The sequence below is a fragment of the Natator depressus genome, chromosome 26, assembly GCF_965152275.1.
Source record: "Natator depressus isolate rNatDep1 chromosome 26, rNatDep2.hap1, whole genome shotgun sequence".
Lineage (NCBI taxonomy): Eukaryota > Metazoa > Chordata > Testudines > Cheloniidae > Natator > Natator depressus.
Window position 1 is genome coordinate 7,800,909 of NC_134259.1, and position 20,906 is coordinate 7,821,814.

General features: G+C 40.6%; 1 protein-coding gene across 1 annotated transcript in view; it reads left to right on the plus strand.

The window, feature by feature from the left end:
* Window positions 1-20,906, plus strand: part of PPP2R2A (protein phosphatase 2 regulatory subunit Balpha) — a 75,016-nt gene that overhangs the window by 23,787 nt on the left and 30,323 nt on the right. The window lies entirely within an intron of this gene.

Consider the following 20,906-nt stretch of genomic DNA (forward strand, 5'->3'; position numbering starts at 1 on the left):
TTGTAAATATGCTTTAAAATCTGGTATTCAGGAACAAATTAGTTGAGGAGCACCTAACCTCTGAATGTGTAGTGCTACCAGAAATGCTCTGCATGATCTTGCTGATATTACGACATGGAGCATTAAGTAGTGGGAGAAGTTCCCATGCAATGGAAAGGAAGGAGGTGCAAAACTAAGATCCGAGATGGTGTTAAACAGTTGTCTGGAAGGAACCAAATTTTTTTTCTTCTGAATATGGAATTAGGCTGCTTGGGTTTGCAGACTGCAACAACGGACGTGTGCGGTGGCTGGAAAACTGAATCACGCTTCTGGCACTAGCATTGATCAGCTAGATGGCATGACAAATATCAGTGTGTCAGATTTGTCTCTGATTGCTGTTCGTTAGAGGAAAGGTATCCGTCCACTCCTTGCCACCCATCCGGGGTTCTGGAGAGAACTATTTAAAATGCTATGGTGTAACTTCATTTTATTTTATGACAACATATTTAATATAGCTCCTGCAAATGAAGGGCTCACAGAAAAGCTGTGACGTGTAATTGCGTAGTCCTAATTGTGGATAAGTATTGTGGTTTCATAACTTGTGGTGGTGGTGGTCACCTGCCTTTCCAAGGTTATTTAAGACTGGTACAGGGGCAGGTCTGGATTGTTGCCATGTATGTCTCTTATGTGTGTGTGTGATATTAATAAACTGGTGTCAAATGTCCTGGGAACAGGTGATGTGAGTAGAAAGACCTTTGTTTCGACCAACAATAGAACTGAATTACAGTGAATAGGAAAGGCAAACAGGCATTTCCTGTCATATTCCGGGGATGTCTTTAGTGGAGCATGTATACAAAGTAAACTTTAACAACTGTACCAGAAGGTTGCTTATTATATGTATAGGCTTTATAGGTGAGATGACTTTTTTTTTTTTGCAGTTGACCTTCACTTATGTTCCCAGCTTTGCAAGTCTAAAATAACTTTTCTTTAATTTCCCTAAAAATGCCTGCATATTATAGTGCTTTATAAGGCAGTGAAATTGGGGAAAATCCATTTGTTGAAGTAGATAATTAGAATGTTGCTAACCTTCTATGTGGCTAATCTGCAAACCCAGTTACCTGAGGACAGTCAACTATAGGGAGACTTGTTTTAGGAACTCAACTGGATCCCCGAGTTAAGAACTGGTTAAGAGGACCTGGCAAGGATTGGAAGTATCCGAGCTAAAAGCAAGCGTTCCAGCTAGAGCTTCAGACCACCTTTTCACACCCTCCACTCACAGCTGATGAAACTTCTCTGGTGTAAAAGTCCAGAATGGAGTCAGCCTTCCTCCTCTATGAGATCGTTTCCATTTAAAAGACCTAACATTCTTGGAAGTTGCAGTTCATGCAGATGGAAATACCAGAAACTTGCAATATGTAGTATTCTAGCAGGCTGTCAGCAGTGCAGTCCCTGAAGTGGGAGAAATTGTCAGTCTTCCCGTCTTGAATAGGCTGAGGTTAGCTGCCATTTCAAGGTAGAAGATATCGTTGAGTAAATGTTTCTTTGGTAGAGACTGAGATAAAGGAACACTTGCCACGTTTTAGAACTGGTGCTAATTGTTGGGGCATTGCTTTGATATCCCCGAGCGTCCTAGTTCTAAAGGTGTGTCTTCACTGCAGGGTTAACTTAGATTCTTATTTGTGTGTTATCCCTAGCCTGCCCATGTGCCAGATGGACATAAAGTTCTCTCATAATTTTCTGAGAGAGAATCATAGACTAGCTGAGCTTAGAGCAGCAAAAAGAACCGTGGGATATGCCCGCACAAGTCCTAGCAACACACAGTAAGCATCAGTGAGGACACACAGACTTGGATATGGTGTTGCATTGTGGCTACTCATGCCCAGGCTAGGCTAACCTGAGTTAACTTTGTAGTGAAGATATACCCTAACATAGAGGTGACGGACTAGGTCAAACAGCAGTTTCCAAGTAACCTTGCCTTTTCTGGTGGTCTTGGCTGTACTTCATTGGACTTGGATTGATCATAAATGAATTTCATTTTCTCCTTCTGTACATGTAGTCAGCCCTTTTGCTCGTAGTGTAGTTTTACTTCTCCATGCATTGCTCATCCAACTGAGTAATGGCTAGAACAGGGGTATTGTTTGAAAGGTACAGTAGTTTGCAGCTTTTGGTAGGCTATTAAAATACTGCTGGGGTCTATATTTCACTTAGTTGGGTAAAGCGAAGTCTAGTTCACTGTCTATATTTCACTGAGTTGGGGAAAGGGAACCATTGCTCATTGGTTTCCTATGCATTTGTTCTGAGAGGAATTGCGGTAATGTCCTTTCTCAAGGTTTAAAAACGGAAGGTAATTAATCAGGGTGATGAGGGTTAATGGTGTCTGTCCAGAGACCAAACAGCTTTGCATCTGGCTATAGAGAGAATAACCTTGTATACATCTACTATAACTATGGTTTGTTTTTTATTTAGGAAGAGTGATTTTAGTACTTTATATAAAATCACACACACACACACACACACACAAACCAATCAGTTTTGGCTTTAAAAATAAACGCAAACCCCTAATTTTTTGAACAGTTGAAATGTCTTCCAAAACACTTGTGTAAAGGCTTTTTTCAGCCAACAAGCCCCAACCCTTTAGTTTGCCCATTTCCAGACGGTTAGGCTTTGTCTACGCTGGCACTTGCGTCACTAAAAGTTTTGTCACTCAGGGGTGTGAAAAAACAGCCCCCTGATCGACAAAAGTTTTAGTGACAAAAAGTGCCAGTGTGGACAACGCTTTGTTGGTGGGAGCCGTGCTTCCGGCGACGAAGCGGCTGCTCCTTGTTGGAGGTGGTTTTATTTTGTCCCGGCGAAAAAGAGCAACCAGACAGCGCACCTTAGAACAGCAGAGCCGTGCCGTTGTAAGGTTCGCAGTGTAGACATAGCCTTAGATTTGTAGTGCGGTAGGTTTACGGAACATTTTGATGATGAGTAGATTGTGTGAAAGTTGAAACAAAGAAGAGAAGCCCCAATCTCGGTGAGCAGTGTAAAGGTATGATACTAACACTATGGACAGGTACAGTCCAGACAGACACAGAGGATGGTGGTCATAGTAAATGGAATGCTGCTGGAGCTTCATTATTACATTTACACATGTGGATTATTTCCATAGCGTTTCACCATTTAAAGCAATTAAAGGTTTGGAAACTTTCCCTGACCACGTAGTAGGTTTTAATTTAAATCAATGAGTTAACTCCCCAAAATTAAAACTTTAAAGAGATTTAATTCCCTATTAAATGATAGGAAACATTGAATGTTCAGTTTAAATGGATATAAATCCCATCTCCTTGAAAATAATCAGACCTGCATCTCTGGCGATGTTTGATACATAGCAAAATGATGGCAATACCGTAAGTGTTTAGGAGTTCTGCATAGAGGAGACCTTGTGTTTCCAATTTTTTTCGGAAGCAGGTGGAGATGGGACTTTAGTGGCATGGTATTCGCGTTTCTTGTCTCCACCCCCACCCCACCAAGACTTGCCACGTACTCTCATCTCATAGAATCCGTTTCTTCCTGTCCTCTCTGTCTACGGGCCATAAGCATGAGGGAGATGGTCGAGTGTATCTACTCTTGACTAGTGGTTTGCTTGCTTGATAATAAGGCTGCAAACACAGGCTAGAGCCGTGGTTCTCAAACTGGGGGTCGTGACCCCTCAGAGGGTTGCCAGGTTATTATGCGGGAGGGTTTTGAGCTGTCAGCCTCCACCCCAAACCCCACTTTGCCTCCAGCATTTATAATAGTGTTAAATATTTAAAAAGTGTTCTTAATTTACAAGCGGAGGCTGGGGGGTCGCACTCAGAGACTTGCTGTGTGAAAGGGGTCACCAATACGAAAGTTTGAGAACCACTGGGTTAGAGGAAAAGTCTGAGGTGTATGTAAGAGATGAGGGGGCTGAACTTTCATTCCTCCTATGCTTAAAACTCCCTTTGCTCAAGGTAGATAAGTTGATTGAGTCCTCTTGTTTGCATTAGACCAATCTTTCCTGTCCTCTACAGAAAATTAAACATTTACAACTTGAAATGTTTGTTTCTAATGCAAAGAAAACAAGTTTGAGCAAATATTTGGTGAAATAATACATCTAATTATTGACAGTTGTTAGTAAATATCCTGTATAACTAAGGATCTGTATAAATTTGCAGAGATGGCATGTGTAGACATTTTAAATCCACTCTATTTGCTTGACCAGGAAAAAAAAACAAACCAAACAATATTAAACTATTCACCAGCTTTGACTTAGGTAATAAAAACACTAGTGTGAAGTCTGTTTTTAATATTCTCATTGAAAAAATGTCTAATTTTATAACTTCTGTGCTTAGTAGTCTCAAATTAAGTCTTATATAAAGGCTTGGCGTATAATGATGAAACAAGAAATTACAATTTTGCATTAGGCTTCTCAGAGTCTTCCATGACATGAGAAGGGTTTTCATAAACACATTTTTGCCTGCGTGGGTGACAGAAGTCTGCTCTTTGCCCACAGACGAGGGGCGAAAGCAGTAGCAAACTTCCACTGCACTGCTCGGCATCACTGGGTCTCAACACTGCGGACGCTACCCCTTGTGCTAAGGGGGTGATTGTCTCCATGGCCAGTTCAATCCTTTTCTTCTTGCCTGATTGCTAACAGTAGGAGGAAATTGGTGGTAGATTTTTGTTTTGTTGATGAACACTTGGCTACTGGGCTGAGATCACAAAACTTAATTCATGTAGAACACCAAGCAGCTATCCCGTGTTGATGTTCAGTGATTATGTGCGAAACTGGATTTGAACAGGCACCACAGGAAGCAAAGTGCTCTTTTGCAGCCGTTCTCAAACTTGGTTGTAGCTGTTCAGGGAATTACTCTGCTGGGAAAGAGAGTGTTGTCTAGCGAATAGAATACCGTACTGGGATTTAGGAGGCCTGGGTTCTGTTCGCAGCTCTGCCACTAGCCTGCTGGTTAACCTTGAGCACATGGCTTAACCTTTCCATGCCTCAGTTCCCCATATGTAAAATGGGGATAATAATGACACTGACTTTCTTTTGTAAAGTGCTTTTAGGTGTACTCCTGGAGAGCGCTACAGAAGAGCTAGTTTACTATTAACTTTTACATCTACATCAATATAGATACTTAATTATTTGTCCCCTTTTGAGCATTCCTTTGCGGACCTGGGTGGCCTCTGTTCCCTGGCAGAGTTTGTGCCTCTTGACGGGCTACAAGCCTAGTGAAGCTGCTTGAAGGAACAAACAGCTCTGCACACAGCCAGAATCTAGATGGTTAGGAGTGGCATTGTCATGTCACTTCAATGGGAGGGGATGGGGGTTTGCTACGCTGTAGTTATTAATTTTTCCTCTGCAGTCCTGAGGCTTGACAGGAATAGCTGTTCTCATGAGGTTATGAAACCACTGAGTAATAATGTTTTGAGTTTAATTCTCCGACTTACGTTGTCTCCGAACTACCCAGGAATAATAGGTCATAAGTTCATCTGTAATTCAAAGCTCTCCTGATATGTACTTTCCTTTACGGTACTAGTCATTGTTAAGCTCTCTGCTTTGAGCTTTTATTGTTCCTATTTTTGCTTCTAAAAGGGCTGCGGATAGTTTCAGCAATGGTATTACTGTCAACTCTAGCTTGTGCTCTTCACCGTATTCGTAGGCCTTCTGCGCCCTTTTGTAGATGGCTCTTTATGCTGCTTCAGCTGGGAAAGTAGATGCCTTCCTTCCGGCACCCTGTGCAAGGTGGATCACAGCTCCGTACTGAGGGCTTTTACCGGCCGAAGTCCATTTAGGAAGTCGGAAGAAAGGCTGAAATGGAAGGGCACAACTCCATTTTCCTGAAACAAATAAATAAAAGTAGAACACTGAAATGAGAGCTATAATAGCATCCTTGGCAGGTAAACGACCCAAGCTCTCAGAAGTTGATGCACCAAAATTTTTTTAAAACAGACGTCAGACTAGTAAATCGGCTTGTATAAAACAGGGTCCGTTATTTCCCCATTGGATCAGGCAAGTGATTTTTTTTAATTGCTTTTTTTTTTTAAGCAGGACAGTTGTCTTTCTAAAATGCCTTTTTTCCAATCTGCCAAGGGTACCAGCCTCCGTTCCCCTTTCTCTCTCACCTATGTCCATGGCCGCCTTAAGTGTTCTATGTTGCCCTCTGAATGGAAATGTCTCCCAATCCCAGTGTGTCATGCTCACCTTCCCCATTCATATTCCTCCTGAAGATCCATTCTTTGCGGTCCAGAATCCTGTGATGTGCTAATTAGCACCCTCTGAAAGTTGTTTTATTTCCATTTGCTGTCCTATTTGGAGTCTCCCATTATCTGTCTTCTAGCCTGTGTACTCTGCAGATCTGGCGCTGTCTTTGCATTTGTTTGTTGTATTTCACTGAGCACGTTGCATCACTGCTCAATTCAGGAGGGTTCATTCAATCAATGAGTACTGATTGACATAAGTGCTGCTTACCAGGATGTCTTTGGTAGCTCTCCCAAAGTGTTTGCCTCAGTTCCTTTGTGTTCTACCTGTCTCTTGGCCAACAGAGTGAAGCTGTCTAAGGACTGTGGTCTCTGCAGACTGAAGGAGAAAGGGTGGATGAGACAAGGTATCCCCATACAGGAGGTAGGGATGCCTCTGTTCTGATGTGGGGGAAATCATTTCCCATCGAAAGAACAAACAAAAGCAAGAGGAAAGAGAAGAAACAGGAAGAGGAAATGGGAAGAGAATGAGTGAGAGAAGGAAATAAGGAAAAATAAAATGCACGTAGCATCTAGGCCTGTGTGACAGTTTTCGAACTGATACGATTATTTCAGTTAGGGGTGTGGCTTTCTTTTTTAAACTGAAATAGTTACGCTGATACAACTCCTGTTGTGGTTGCGGTTATATCAATAAAAAGGTGTTTTACGCTGGCATAGTTTATTTCCCTTTCTGCATGGGAATAGACTATACCAGTAGAAGCCCTTTCGTATTCGTGTAACTGCTTCCTCACTAGGGGGATTTTACTCCTTTACCTATACTGAGATAGTTACGCTGGTGACGCTTGTGTGTAGTCAAAGCCTACGAGTAGTTCACTTGTACTTGTTTCCCTGACACACCTCCCTTAGTTCTATTTGGGGGAGTGGTGACCCGCATATTACTTTTGGGGATTAAGGCCTTGCTTGTTACAGAGATTGCAGGGGTTTGTTTAAAAACTACATTGCACAACATCAAGAGAGTGGCTCTCTTCGCTCTTGAGTAACAAGCTCAATAGGAAAAATGAGTGTATCTCGGCAGAATGATCGTGCAGTTCAATTCAGATGTGTAACACTGCTCTTCAAGAATCTAGCAAAGAGGCTATTTTGGGACACTGGCACCTCATAACGGGGTCTTTCAACAGAACAGAAAAACACTGACACTATTGTAAAAGTACTGCTGCTCCAAACTGGACTGGCATGCTTTCAGAATCAATAGGAAAAGAGAAAAATTCTTACTAGTCTTCACAAACCTTTACTCTGAACTTCCTGGGACGAAAGATTTTGAACTCTGGGGGGGTCGTGGAAGTTCTTCTGGAATATTTCTCCCCATGTGTACATACTTCCAGATTCATTCAAAGCCAGAGAAACCAGCATAAGCCTCTTTCGCCTGGATCACTTATCTGGCTTTGCCTAATAGCCTGGCTACGCTAGCAGGGTCAGCAATATAAAACTAAGCAGTATAAGTTGTATAAATTCTAATTTTCATTCCAGAGTGTTTCACATACGTGTGTGTGTGTGTGTACAGCACTATTGCAAGATTGGCTTCTACGGGTGGGCTGCAGCCAGCTGGCTCTCACATGTTCAGCAGTGGGAAGCGTGGAAATTTTGGCCTGGGAATACTGAGACACAATTCTCCTTCTCTTACCAAGAAAAGAGCTAGGTGATCTTTAATGCCCTCTTATCGCGGACAGGAGGGACCTCAGTTTAAAAGATGGTTCCGGAAAGACTCCCATAGTGTAAACTGAAAGTAGGATTGCCTGGTTCTAGACGGTGTTGCTGCCACAGATGCTGGGTTGGTTTGTTTAAACTGCTGAGTGTAGAACCCAGAGAAAATCATGCATGAAACCTAAGAAGATGGAGAGGAGGACAGAAGTGTTTTCAGTAATAAGACCGTTAGTTGTATCCCTCAGTTACAAAATCACTGTACTTAAAAGGGGTGGGGAATCAGGGATGAAGATGAGAAAGGGAGGGATTTTTATACCCTTTCTCTTACCCACCACCAGTGAACAAAGGCTGTTAATTGTTACCTAGCAGTTTCTTAATCTAAATTATAATTGCCTTCCAGAGATTAAAAATTTGTCGTCGTACCTCTCTGAGTTTGTTTATACTTCTTGCCTGTCCCGTGCGCACTTTCTGTGCTCTTCCAATCCTGGTCTCTTTATCCCCACTGACTGTCTGTGTTCTGGGTGTCATGTTGTGTTGTCCCATGTGTTGGGAACTCTGTTCCTCCCATCACAGTGATTCACTCTTCCTAAAAGTTTTCTGTTGGCTTTTAGGATTAGTGCTCTGTAATCCATTTTATGGTATTTGTATTAAATACTTAGTGTATTAAGGACTCTGTATAAATGCAAAATACATGCACATAAGCAATGAAGTACCAGTGGGATGGCTCAAACTTGCAGGTATACAGTGAAATTTCATAACCGTATTTGAAATTTTTTGTAAATTACTTCCAACTTCAGTGAAAGTCTAACTACAGTTTCCCACTTTTGATTCCTCTGTGTTTTGTAAGATCTTTTCCATGATAAAGAGACGCATCATTGCAATACAAAATCCTTATTGGAAAGAAGAGAAAATCCAGCTAAGAATGCCAGTCAGTGCCTACACACAATTTTCTGTCATCAGCTACGATTGCAAGGGGTCTCACAGGAAGTTGCATCTGTTTTGTAGCCTCAAATAGTAGGAGGACTTTTCCTGGAATCATAGAATATCAGGGTTGGAAGGGACCTCAGGAGGTCATCGAGTCCAGCCCCCTGCTCAAAGCAGGACCAATCCCCCACTAAATCATCCCAGCCAGGACCTTGTCAAGCCTGACCTTAAAAACCTCTAAGGAAGGAGACTGCACCACCTCCGTAGGTAACCCATTCCAGTGCTTTACCACCCTCCTGATACCCAATCTAAACTCCCCCACTGCAACTTGAGACCATTACTCCTTGTTCTGTCATCTGGCACCACTGAGAACAGTCTAGATCCATCTTCTTTGGAACCCCTTTTGGGTAGTTGAAGGCTGCTGTCAAATCCCCCCCTCACTCTTCTCTTCTGCAGACTAAATAACGCCAGTTCCCTCAGCCTCTCCTCATAAGTCATGTGCTCCAGCCCCCTAATCATTTTTGTTGCTCTCCGCTGGACTCTTTTCAATTTTTCCACATCCTTCAAAGTCCACTTTGCCAGGAGAGTGTCAACCTTGTGGGCAGACACCTTCTCCATAGAAGTTTTACAGGCTACCCGTCTGTACTTCTCCGCATACTTGCGTTTGGCTGTTTATTATTTATGTATCTTATAATACAGGGCCTGCAAGGCAGGTGTTTGCAGACTGCCTTTTCTATTGAGCTCCTGTATATCAGTGATCTGACGAATGCTTTGGTAGTCCCGCTGTTGTGGCTGGCACAGGAATATGGTCAAAAGAGTGATGGGTTTCTTGGATATCTCTCAATCCAGATGGTTTGCTGAGTTACTGTGAAGGAATGTGATTGAGAATTATTCTTCATTTGTTCATAATAATAGTTAATTATAGACAGGACACAGGCCGCTAACAAACCTCAGAGATGGTGTCCTCATCAGCCCTTTGAATTTTCTGTTTCCATTTTAGAAGAACATAAGAGAAGACATATTGGGTCAGATCAATGGTCCGTCTAGCCCAGTATCCTGTCTTCTGACAGTGGCCAATGCCAGATGCTTCAAAGGGAATAAACAAAATAGGGCAATTATCAAGTGATCCATCTCTTGTAGTCCTGTCCCGGCATCTGGCAGTCAAAGGCTTCGGGATTTCCAGAGCATGGGGTTGCATCCCTGAACATCTTGGCTAATAGCCATCGAGGAGGATAGACTTTTTCTCCATTAACTTATGATTCCCTTTTGAACCCAGTTTATAGTTTTAGCCTTCACAACATCCCCTAGTAATGAGTTCCTAAGGTTGACTCTGCATTGTGTGAAGAAGTACTTCCTTTTGTTTGTTTAAACCTGCTACCTATTAATTTCATTGGGTGACGCCTGTTTTTTGTGTTACGTGAAGAGGTGAATAACACTTCCTTATTCTCTTTTGGAAGACAATTGTCAGTAGTCCATAAAACCTAGAAATTCCAGAATTGGTATTTAAGGTCCCTGAGAAGGTGCATAAACAACAGAGCTCCAAAAATATTTTGGAATACTGCATTTCTTCGTTCAGAATCGTTAGAAGCATGAGCAGATTGCTCCACTTGTGTAAACTGACTGATTTGCTTGCTGAGTGTATACACACTTGGCGAGACCAAAGTGGTTCCAAAATCTTGTGCAGAAACTTTTTTGGACTGGTGAAATAAAGGCATTCTGTTAGCTGCCATGACTGCCTTACTGCTGTAGACTAGGTAACACGTTCTGCCTGCCAAGCATGTTTTGTAAGCGAAGCTTGTCTGAAGTTCATAGTACGTTAAAATATATAACCTCTGACGATAAAAATAAATGTTCTATTACAGTTGTAGACTAGAACTACAGATTGAGTGCAGGATATCTTGTTAGAGTCACACAGGTTCAATTTGTGGAATTAAATCAGTGCATGAAAGTAGAGTCAGCTCATCAGACTAATCTGAACTAACGAAGTTTTCAGTATTTTAACCCATTCTGAGCTGTTGCTTACTAAAATCTCTTTTAGACACTCTGACTTGCTTGCATTGTCTCGTGGGCCAAATTATCTACTGTTCAGTTTTCAGGCCGGTGTCAAGAAGTGTGGAAGATCCCTTAACCAGTCACCAGCAGTGAGATTCCTACTTCAAACCCGTTACTCCTTCAGAGCAAAACTCTAAGGTCTCAGGGATATGTTTATTCAGCCATCCCTTAGCGTGATCTTAGCTGGTTTGCTTACTAGACATTTCTCTTTCTGTTTGACTTGCCCGTCATTAATTCTTCTGGCCCGGGCTCATTTCTCGGCTTCGCCTGAATCCTGACATGGCTGCCTTTCTACAGTGGACCTTGCACTCTAGTTAAAGAATATAATGGACCTAAGCACATCCTGCTTGTCAACAAGCAAGTATTCATGCAGTTTCCCAGTAAGAGAATCGAGGGTGAAACTTACAGATGAGGGCAAGATGCTCTGAAGAGGTATACACGAACTTCTTTTGAGGACTAACTCGTTTGCTTGGCTTCTTGCTTCGAAGGACGGTTCTAAACCTGATGTTTCTGCTTTAGCTGTCCTGCCCTTAATACAAGCACCATATGCCAAAGTCTGGTGTAATTTCATTGTTACTAGAAAAAAGGAAATGAGAGCTTTCTTTATGCTTCCCCCATGGAATAGATTCTTGCCTAAACTTCTGGATTTTCTTTACTTTGGAAGGGTTCATTGCAGACTGTATGCATATTCCATGAACAGTTGAAGAGGGAGACAAATAGAGTCAGCAGTGGTTGAAATCTTTTCTCCATAAGTCATGTTAACGCTGATAATGGTCCCTTCATTGAAAATGTTTCAGGTAACTTCATGAGTAGACATTACCAGTCTGATACTGGGGCAGTCTTGAGTCGTCCTTTGACAGAAAGGTACTCATGCTGCCATACAGATCTGTAGGTTTTCTTCCCACCCATGTTCCAGCCATTCCTTCTAACGTCCCAAATTCAGTGCCTATCCTTTCAACGTAATTGAGGAGCCAGGAAGAAACTCAAGGTGAGTTGGTTCCATTCAGATTTTGTTTTAAATACTGATAGTTCTGAATGTGATATGCCCTGCCCACCGCCCACACACGCCAACCTGTGCAAGTTTGAGACTACTGGGAAATCCGATTGTGGTTAATTTGACACGGTTCCTTTTTATTAATAATATTTCTGTGCGGTAGAACACTAAGCCTCTCATCACTATTCTGTTTGGAAGTGGATTTCTCAGAGTAGTATAAAATCAGTACAGTAAACGTATACAGTGATCAAGACTTCTGAAAGTGACTGACTATTTTTGGGAGCCCAACTTGAGACACAATAAAGAGACATGCTTTTCTGCAAATACTGAGTGACTATTTTTTCATTGCACCACCTTGCTGTTGGGGGTGGTTTATCTGTTAGCAATAAGATGTTTTATTTTTTTAAAGCTTCCGGTATGTCCTGTCTTCCCACTGTGGAGCCTAAACATATTGCATCAATCATCAAAACATCTTTTCATACCTACCATTTTTTTCCTTGATGTAAAAGGAAAGGAGCCTTGTTGGATTGCTCCGGTTTTAGCAAGGAGACCTGCAGGTCGTTGTCTCTATCTTTATGTTTACCTAGAAAACCTTGGAACTACAGTAGAATTGATCCTCATAGTGAAGATTTAGTTTTCTTCTTGACCCCAAGATAGTGTTTGATTTTTGTTAGAACTCTAAAAGTAAAATGGAGAAGATTTGTCTGTGATGGAAGCCATAGTGAGCTAACTGCAGCTTTTCAGAATGAAGATCATACATATATTCCCACTCTCACGCTTATAAAAAGTTATAGCTTGCATCTACTTTAGCTGGGATAGCTATTGGAAGGCTTATAGGACTCCTGATACAGAGCAGACTGCATTCTGTTAGGATATGGCAATGCTTTAGGGTCAGTTACCAGGAAACTCCAGCCGCAATTCTGTAGGGCATTTTAAGATACTTGTTTAAGATCATGGGCTTGGTTTATTTCTTCAGTGACACTTCATGCTACTGTGCAATGTATCTGGGTTGATTCACAGTCTTTCATTTAGGTTGGCACACAGGGTGGCATTCTCCTAGTGATACTTCTGATCGGTTAAGCAGTAACATGGGCTGTCCCTCTCCAGTTGTCCCTGGCGTGCACCAAAAAAAAAAAAAGAAAGCTGGTCTTTCATCTGGTAGTAGGAATTGAATTTTTGCTTTCGATTCACTGGTTCAGGACCAGCGTTGGGTCATGTTTACAAGTCATTAAAAGGTTTGTACTGAGCCAACAAAGGTACGAGTAGTCCTGGCAAGTTGCATGATATTGGACCTTAATATAGCATCCTGATAACCATCTTGTTTTAATTCTTCCACTATGATTCCCACCTAGGTTTAGTCCTCAAAATCTTATGAACCACTGAAGGTGAAGATGAGCATTTTATACCATTCAAAAGATGTGATTCCAAGATGGGTTGGCATAAAGTGCTGGTTTGTTTTCAGCTGTTCTTGAGATACCTGCCATATAATAATGCTAAGAAAAAAAAATGGAGGGCCAGTGTTTTCAAAAGGGACTCGTATTTTCGGTGCTTCTATTTTTGTGTATCCAAGTTGTGATGCTTTTAAGGTGCCTAATTTTTCAAAAAGTGCTGAGCATCCAGCCTCTGAAAATCAAGACTACAATCAGAATGATGAGATTTTAAGGTCTAATATATCGCACCCAGCTGGAGCTAGTGAAGAGCACTGCACAGAAAATTTGGGTTTTCCATCTTTAAAGTGGTATACAACATGTATATCTAATGCCAGTAGTCCTACAGTCAATGTTAAATAGCTCAGGTGAACTGGAAAAAGGTGAACAGTGATATGACAAAGGTTAGGGGGCCAGAGCAGAGACAAAAGGGAATGGTCTTTTGTGAGCTGCAGTTTCCTCTACCTAAAGGCAGAGTGGTTAACCTCCTGCAGGGAAATTCACAAGTCTTCACAGACCTGAAGTGTGTGTGTTTTTGTTTTGTTTTGTTTTGTTTTGTTTTACCTCAGAGTAACTAGAGGGGTTTTCTGCCTATTTGCCTGGAGACAAAGGTGTTAGGGTTTTTGCGGGTTTTTTGAATTTTTTTTTATGATGGTTGTTGGGTTTTTTTTGGATTTTTCTGTAAGCTGTAGCTCAGGAAAGCTTATGCTCAAATAAATTTGTTAGTCTCTAAGGTGCCACAAGTACTCCTTTTCTTTTTGCAAATACAGACTAACACGGCTGCTACTCTGAAAATAGTCTAGGTTAGCTATGACTAAAGAAGACTGTGGGGAGTTTCAGAAGGGTACCACAGTGACTGATGAAATTTCATGTTGAAATTTGTGAGGTGATGCATTTGTTGCTGGGTTCTGATATTAACTAACCACTTGGGGTGAGGGCAGGGGGTAGAGAGGGCCAGGCAACGCAATGTAAATTTCTGGAGTGAGTGTCAAAAAAATAAATAAGCAAAACGTTAGGCTGTATAAAGAGACCAATACTGCAAATATTATAATGCTATGATATAATTCAATGGTATGCCTTTCCCTGGAATATTGTGTTCAGTTCTGGTCACCCCATCTCAGAAAGGATATAGCAGAAACGGGCAGTGAAATTGATTATACACATGAGAAGATATGAGACGAGACAGACTGACTCCATTTAGTGTTGAGAAGACACGAACGAGAGGAACTATGATGGTAGGATACAGATTTGGGGTGTGGTTGTTTTCCCTTATAACAAGAATAAGGCTACCTTCAGTTAAACTGAAAGGTGACAAATACAAATTGAAAGGAAATGCAATTTTAAATACTACATAACCTCTGGAGTTCACTGTCTCAAGATATAGCTTGAGGCCTAGTAAAATTAATAAAAGAAATAGGTATTTGTATGAGTAATGACAAAAAAATTGGTAAGTGTATAAACTCTCCCACTTTGGAATAAGCCTGTCTGATGATGGTTAGAGGAAGAACTTCTCTACGGGAAAGTTATTTCATGTCTGTGCACTACAGATATTTTGGCCTCTTCCTCTGTCGCATCTGGTACTGCCACTATAAAACAGTGTATTGTGGATGGACCTTTGAGGTGAAATCCTAGCTCTAGAGAAGATGATGGGAGTTTTGCTATTGGCTTGAATACTTACAGTATTTCATCCTGTTCTGATTCATTGTGACAGTTTCTCTGTGCCTACAAAGAAGAGACCTTCAAGCTGTTACTTGATTATTCTGTGTAGTCAGTTTTGTTGTCAGTATCGTGGACCTGACTATAGAAAGTTCTGGCCCCAATAGTAATTTTTTTTTATCCCTTTTGGAAGGAGGAAAAATGGGTAGAAAATGGGAGTATGGGGAAGAAAGAAGGAAAAGATGGGGAGTCCCTTCTTCAGTAAATAAAAAAGGTCCAAAGTTGGATGTAGAGGATTTTTCTTGCCTGCTCTCTAGATCTGCGTCTTTTCAAGTATAATGGCTTTTATATATCTAATGTAGAAATTAAATAGATACTTCCTGCCTGATGTTAAAAAACCAACAATAAAAGTAACTGACAATCCCATGCCACATTAATAAGCAAGATAGATCAGGTCACTTTTGTTTCCTTTTTAGATTTGGGAGAACTCCACTTAAACTATGGTGGGACGAATGAGCAGGAAGTTTAGGTGCCCTGGAAGAGTCCTCCATTTATCCTCTCCATGACAACCTCTGCAGGGGACCAACCTGGTGATGTACGTTTGACTGTCCTTTGCTGAAAGACCTTGATCACTTAGGAATCTATCAAACCTGCTTTTCACTTCTGATCCAGGATTAGGCAGACAATTCTAGTTTCTAAAAATATACCTGCAAGGAGTCTAGTGCTGTGGTAGCTTAGGAGTTGCCTGTAGTAGATTAATTGGTTTATTTGTTCAGATATATGCATTGCAATTGGCTGCCCAGCTTTATTTGAACAGAACTCTGAAAACCAACTCTAAATATATTACATTGCTAACTATGTACCTAAATTGACTGTATCCGTTATTTTGTAGTCATATTTACAAAGCAGTAAGCATATTCGTAGTAGATTTAGGTTATTCTTCCTAGATTACATTTCAGGTAAGCAATTGAATATAATTTAGCGAATAAGCAATTTTTTTCTAAACATCATGACAGTACAAGAGTTGTAGCTTAGCATAACGATCTTTGATAAGGGCCCCTAATAATCCTGTTGGTTGTTTTAGTGTATTAACTTAATACCCTGATTCAGTAGACGTGAATAAGGTTATCACCATGAAGTTTTTAAATTTAAAATTCACTTTATAATTGTAATGTGATTGGGGGTGGGGGTGTCTGTTGGGGAGTAAAACTACTGAAACAGATCAAGGTAGATTTAAAAGAGTTGGGATGGGGCAGGCTTTTTAGGAAAAGAACTTTTTTTCTCAGCTCTGCTGATTTGAAGTTTGATGATTTCCCATATCTAAGGATGAGTAAGTAGCCTTGCGGTTAACACACTGGACTGGGATTCAGGAGAATTGGCTTCAGTTCCTGTGGGACCTTGGGCAAAGTCACTTCATTTTTCTGTGCTTCATTTTTCCTGTCTATAAAACAGTGATTGTACTTTCTTACCTTAGTGGGGTGGGGTGAGAATAAATTCATTAATGCAAGTGCACCGCTACCATAGCAATGAGGGCCATGTAAGAACCAAGGTAATCTCTCTCCTGTTTTGCCTTTATCAGAATTGTGTCTTCCTCTTGCCTGCTCGTGATACTGCACCACTGTAATTAAGTTCTTGGTCCCTTGAAATGTCAGAATACTGCTTCTGAGGCCATGTCTACACTTACTGGGGATCAGAATGCTCTCCGGTCGACTCTGGTACTCCACCAGAACAAGAGGAGTAAGGCAAGTTGACAGGAGTGTCTCCCATTGACACAGCCTGGTGTAGGTACTGCAGTAAGTTGACCTAAGCTACATCGATTAATGTAGCTGGAGTAACGTAACTTAGGTCGACTTACCCTGGTAGTGTAGACAAGGCCTTAGTGTCAAGGAAATCTCAAATCACCTAGAGTTAAATAAATAAATAAAAATACAGAGAATAAGTGGTCTCCTAAGAGAGGTGCATTGCACATTGATTCTGTAACTTTCTGCAGGTCTGTCAGGAGATTTGACTGAGTTAACTCTTGCATCCGATGAAGTGAGCTGTAGCTCACGAAAGCTTATGCTCAAATAAATTTCTTAGTCTCTAAGGTGCCACAAGTCCTCCTTTTCTTTTTGAGTTAACTCTGTTTGCTAAGGTGTATCAAATATGTGCAGTTTTAGGTGGCTGTTTTTCATTGTATCTTTTTTGGCACTGGTGCTTCCGGGTGAAGGGGAGCATTCTGCAGTAAAATAGAGAATGCAGTATGTTTCTGAACGTCTGTTGTGATGCAGACTTACTAGAGCATCAGTAGGTTTGCTGCTTCCCCCTCATAGATTTTCCTCCTCTGTACTGTTGGCCTATCATTTGGAAGCTCCTGGGCAGTGGTGAAAGCAGCCCTGAGAGTTTCCAAGACCTCCACCTAGAGACTGTAGCGAAAATAGCATACACAAAAGGGAGGAGGCAAGAGAAAGCAGCACGTTCTGTAGATGCTCTGTTTCCCATTGCTGCACTGAAGGACTAAAATAATCCTGCCTTGCAATTGTCACTGGGATTTTAGTTACCATTTGAAAGAAAAGACTAGCATTCATTTTATTTGGGAACAAGGGTGTTAACGCAGATGAAAATACACAAGCGAATTAGTGCACTGCGGAAGATGAAATGCTTCCCCTGTCAATTCTCAAACACTATTAAATCCGCCCAGTCTAACACCAGTGCTTTGATGTCTGCCTCTTTCTTTGACCAAGGTATGGGAATACAGTATTCTTAACGGTGAGTTACTCGATTTAAAATGCTTGATAGTTGCTTTGCTTTCAGTACTTACTTTATATAAATGTGCAGGCTCAGCACTATTTTCAGGCTAATAGGAAAGCCTTTTTTTGATTACTTGTGTTTTGACCTTTGAGAATGAATAGCTCAAGCTTGCCTTGTAAGAGACAGGTTCCTTAGATTCATTTTTACTTTTTTTTTTTTTTTTTTTTTTTTTAAAGTGAGTTTTACGGGCTTAAAGGAGTTGCTAATTTTCTGTTGTAATTGCAAATAAAGAACTTTTTTTACATTTAAAACTAAATTGATCCAAGCTGTTTAAAATACCCGTTTTCTGGATACTAGAAAAATAAAACACAAGTAGATGCAGCATTCACAGTTTGAATGTCTTGTCACCTTCCGAAGAGCATGCTGTCTTTTCTTGGAGGGCGTGGGGATGGTAGCACTGAAACTTCTTTCACTGATGGAGGTTCATGCAGCTGATTCTGTAAACAAAACAGGAGCTGTGTCAGCCTGCTGGCCGCTAATCAGACACTCAAACATACACACAAACCCGTAAGGTACTAGGAACAGAAAGCAAGGTGAGAGATAATATTTAGACTGGGAGACCTCCCACAGGCTACTGGATGCATTTAGGAGGTGATTTCTGGGCTTAAAATTATAAATATGTGTACAGAACGTAAAACTGTGGTGAAAAACAGGTAATTGGTTTACCTTCATGAGCAAAGACGGTAAGAAGCTTCTCTGAATATATTTCAGACGAAGTACGTTCAAGGGAAATAGTTGGACCAACAAATCTCGGGAAATTCAATTACAATCTCCTAACTTAGAATGTCCTGACTTTTGATGCTGTATATCACGATTGTAAGGCTTTAAATGTCAGGTCTTTATCCTTTTCCATTTTTGAATGGCAGTTCTGCAAAATAACTTGTCATGAAATGCATCAAATGTGCATTCATTGACTTGACTTGCTGTTCTGGTCATTCCTATAAACATTCCTATTTAGGCTTGCAAAAATATGTATTTTGGTGTGAATATGTAATGTTTTCAAAGCACGCTTTTTCCTGGCCAAATAAGTATGGTGATAGCTTTACTCATGTCCTCTGCAGTCAGGTTCTAAAGCCAATTTTTACCTTTCAAACTTGCAGGTGCTATTCCGGTTTATTAGCAAACTTGTCTCCTCCTCACCGTGGTTAGCTCAGTTGTCAATGCAAATGCTGACAGCTCGTTTCCGGAATGCTTTTTAAAGTATATGTCATCCTGTACATTTGTTAGTATTCCATGTTTTTTGAACCCACACAATATCCATTTTGACTTGGAATGGGGTGCCAAGGCTTTTATCTGATAAATATTTTCCTTTAATATTGCTTATTGAATCATACAGCTTTCTCAGACTTGCAAGTGCTTTACATTAACTAACCCTCAAAACAATCCTATGCAATAAGTAGTTAGTCCCTGTTTTACAGATGGGGAAATAGAGGTTTTTAAATTTACTCACCCAAGATAACAGAGGGAGTCAGGATTTGAACTTGGGAATGCCTGGCTTCTACGTCTACTCATCATCCTCGTTATTATTTATTTGTATTACCGTTGTGCCTTGGAGTCCTAGTCATGTATCAGAATGCTAGGTGCTGTACAAACACAAAATAAAAAGACTGTCTCTGCCCCTTACAGTCTAACTTGTGAAGGGTGTACAGTGAACACCCATGCTATTGTTTATTTACATAAATATTCTGAAATCTTTTTAAAAAAGTAGTCTCAAACATCAGCATTTGTGAGAGGCAAATATCAGTTTAGCCAGCAGTGAGTAGGAATGAATGGATAGTGTTACTTTTCAAAAGGTTGGGGGGGAAGAAATCAATTTATGAAGGATAAACTTATATTTTGTTGTTGGTGTATTTAGAAAGAAGCTTACTTCATATCTACATATTTAACTTTAGGATCATGTTAGTGAGAAATTGCATCATCTCTATTTTCAGTTCTCTAATATGCGGCAATGAACACTGCATATCGGAGAGCAGAACTGAGCTGTGTGTTGAACATCCTCCCATACATGCCAGAAGTCTGACTTTGCATCTTTTTCCTTGATATTTGGGGATTTTGCAGCTCAGTTTGGCCTGCATGTTTAAGCTGTCTTGGGACTGCACAATTTTGAGACAGTAGTCTGCACTTACAATTGCTGTATATTGCAGTAAATAGAAAACAGGATATTTTGGTAATGACCACAAAGGGCACCACCCATCTTTTTGGAATAACATCAGAATGATTTCTGCATAAGATCCACCTTAGCCATTTGAAAAATGTCTCCCTTCAAAATCACGGTGAAAGGACATGAAATTTCCTGTCTTCCTTTAAATGAGAGGGGCCTGGTACTTCTGGTGTCTGCTTTCTGTTCTCATAACATGGACCTGCCTCTCTGCAGAAATCTGTGAACGTTAAGATAAATATGGAACGTTTTGCTCAGTAGCATTCAGTATGCAAAGTAGCTCCTCAGAGCTCCAAAACGTAAAACAAGAAAGCAGAAAAGATCAGGCAACGACAACAACCATAACAAAAGTTGTGCAGTGCGTTGTTCATCTCCATTACACAAGAATAAAGAAGAAAAGATATTTTCTGCCTGGAAAATAACTTACGTACTTTTTTTTTCTGCCAGAAAGTCTTACATTTGTTGCTCTATGGTGAAGTGGAAAGTGTCTGCAAATTAAATATTAGGTATTGAAGATATTATTCCCAGAATAAACTGAAATATCTCTTTTAGTTAATGGAGAATATAAATACTGTGGTTTCATGGAAGGAAGTGTTTATAATCTGGTAAACATATCTATTTCTACACTGAAGTGCAAGTTTTGATTCCCTCATGTACTTACTCTTCTGCTTTTGAAGAAAATAGTCTGGGTTTGTTCCTCTCCAGGAAAAATACATACTTTTGCTGGACATTTACTTTTTTCCCCTCTGTCTCTTTGCTGACACTATAGCGTATTGTGTATTAAAAAGTAACTAGAATGAAAATGCTCTGACGATTGGTTGAGTTGGATCAGGGGTGGCAAGTTTAAAGGTTAAACTTGAAACATTTTTAAATTCTGAATGTTTTAAATTTAAAAATTAATTTAATAGCATGTCATGTAGGATTCAGGAAGTCTAAAGGAATCCACGCACAACGTTCCAAATAATTTATGCTGAGTTTTAATTTCTGCAGAGGAAAGATATAACTCAGATGAAAACAAACG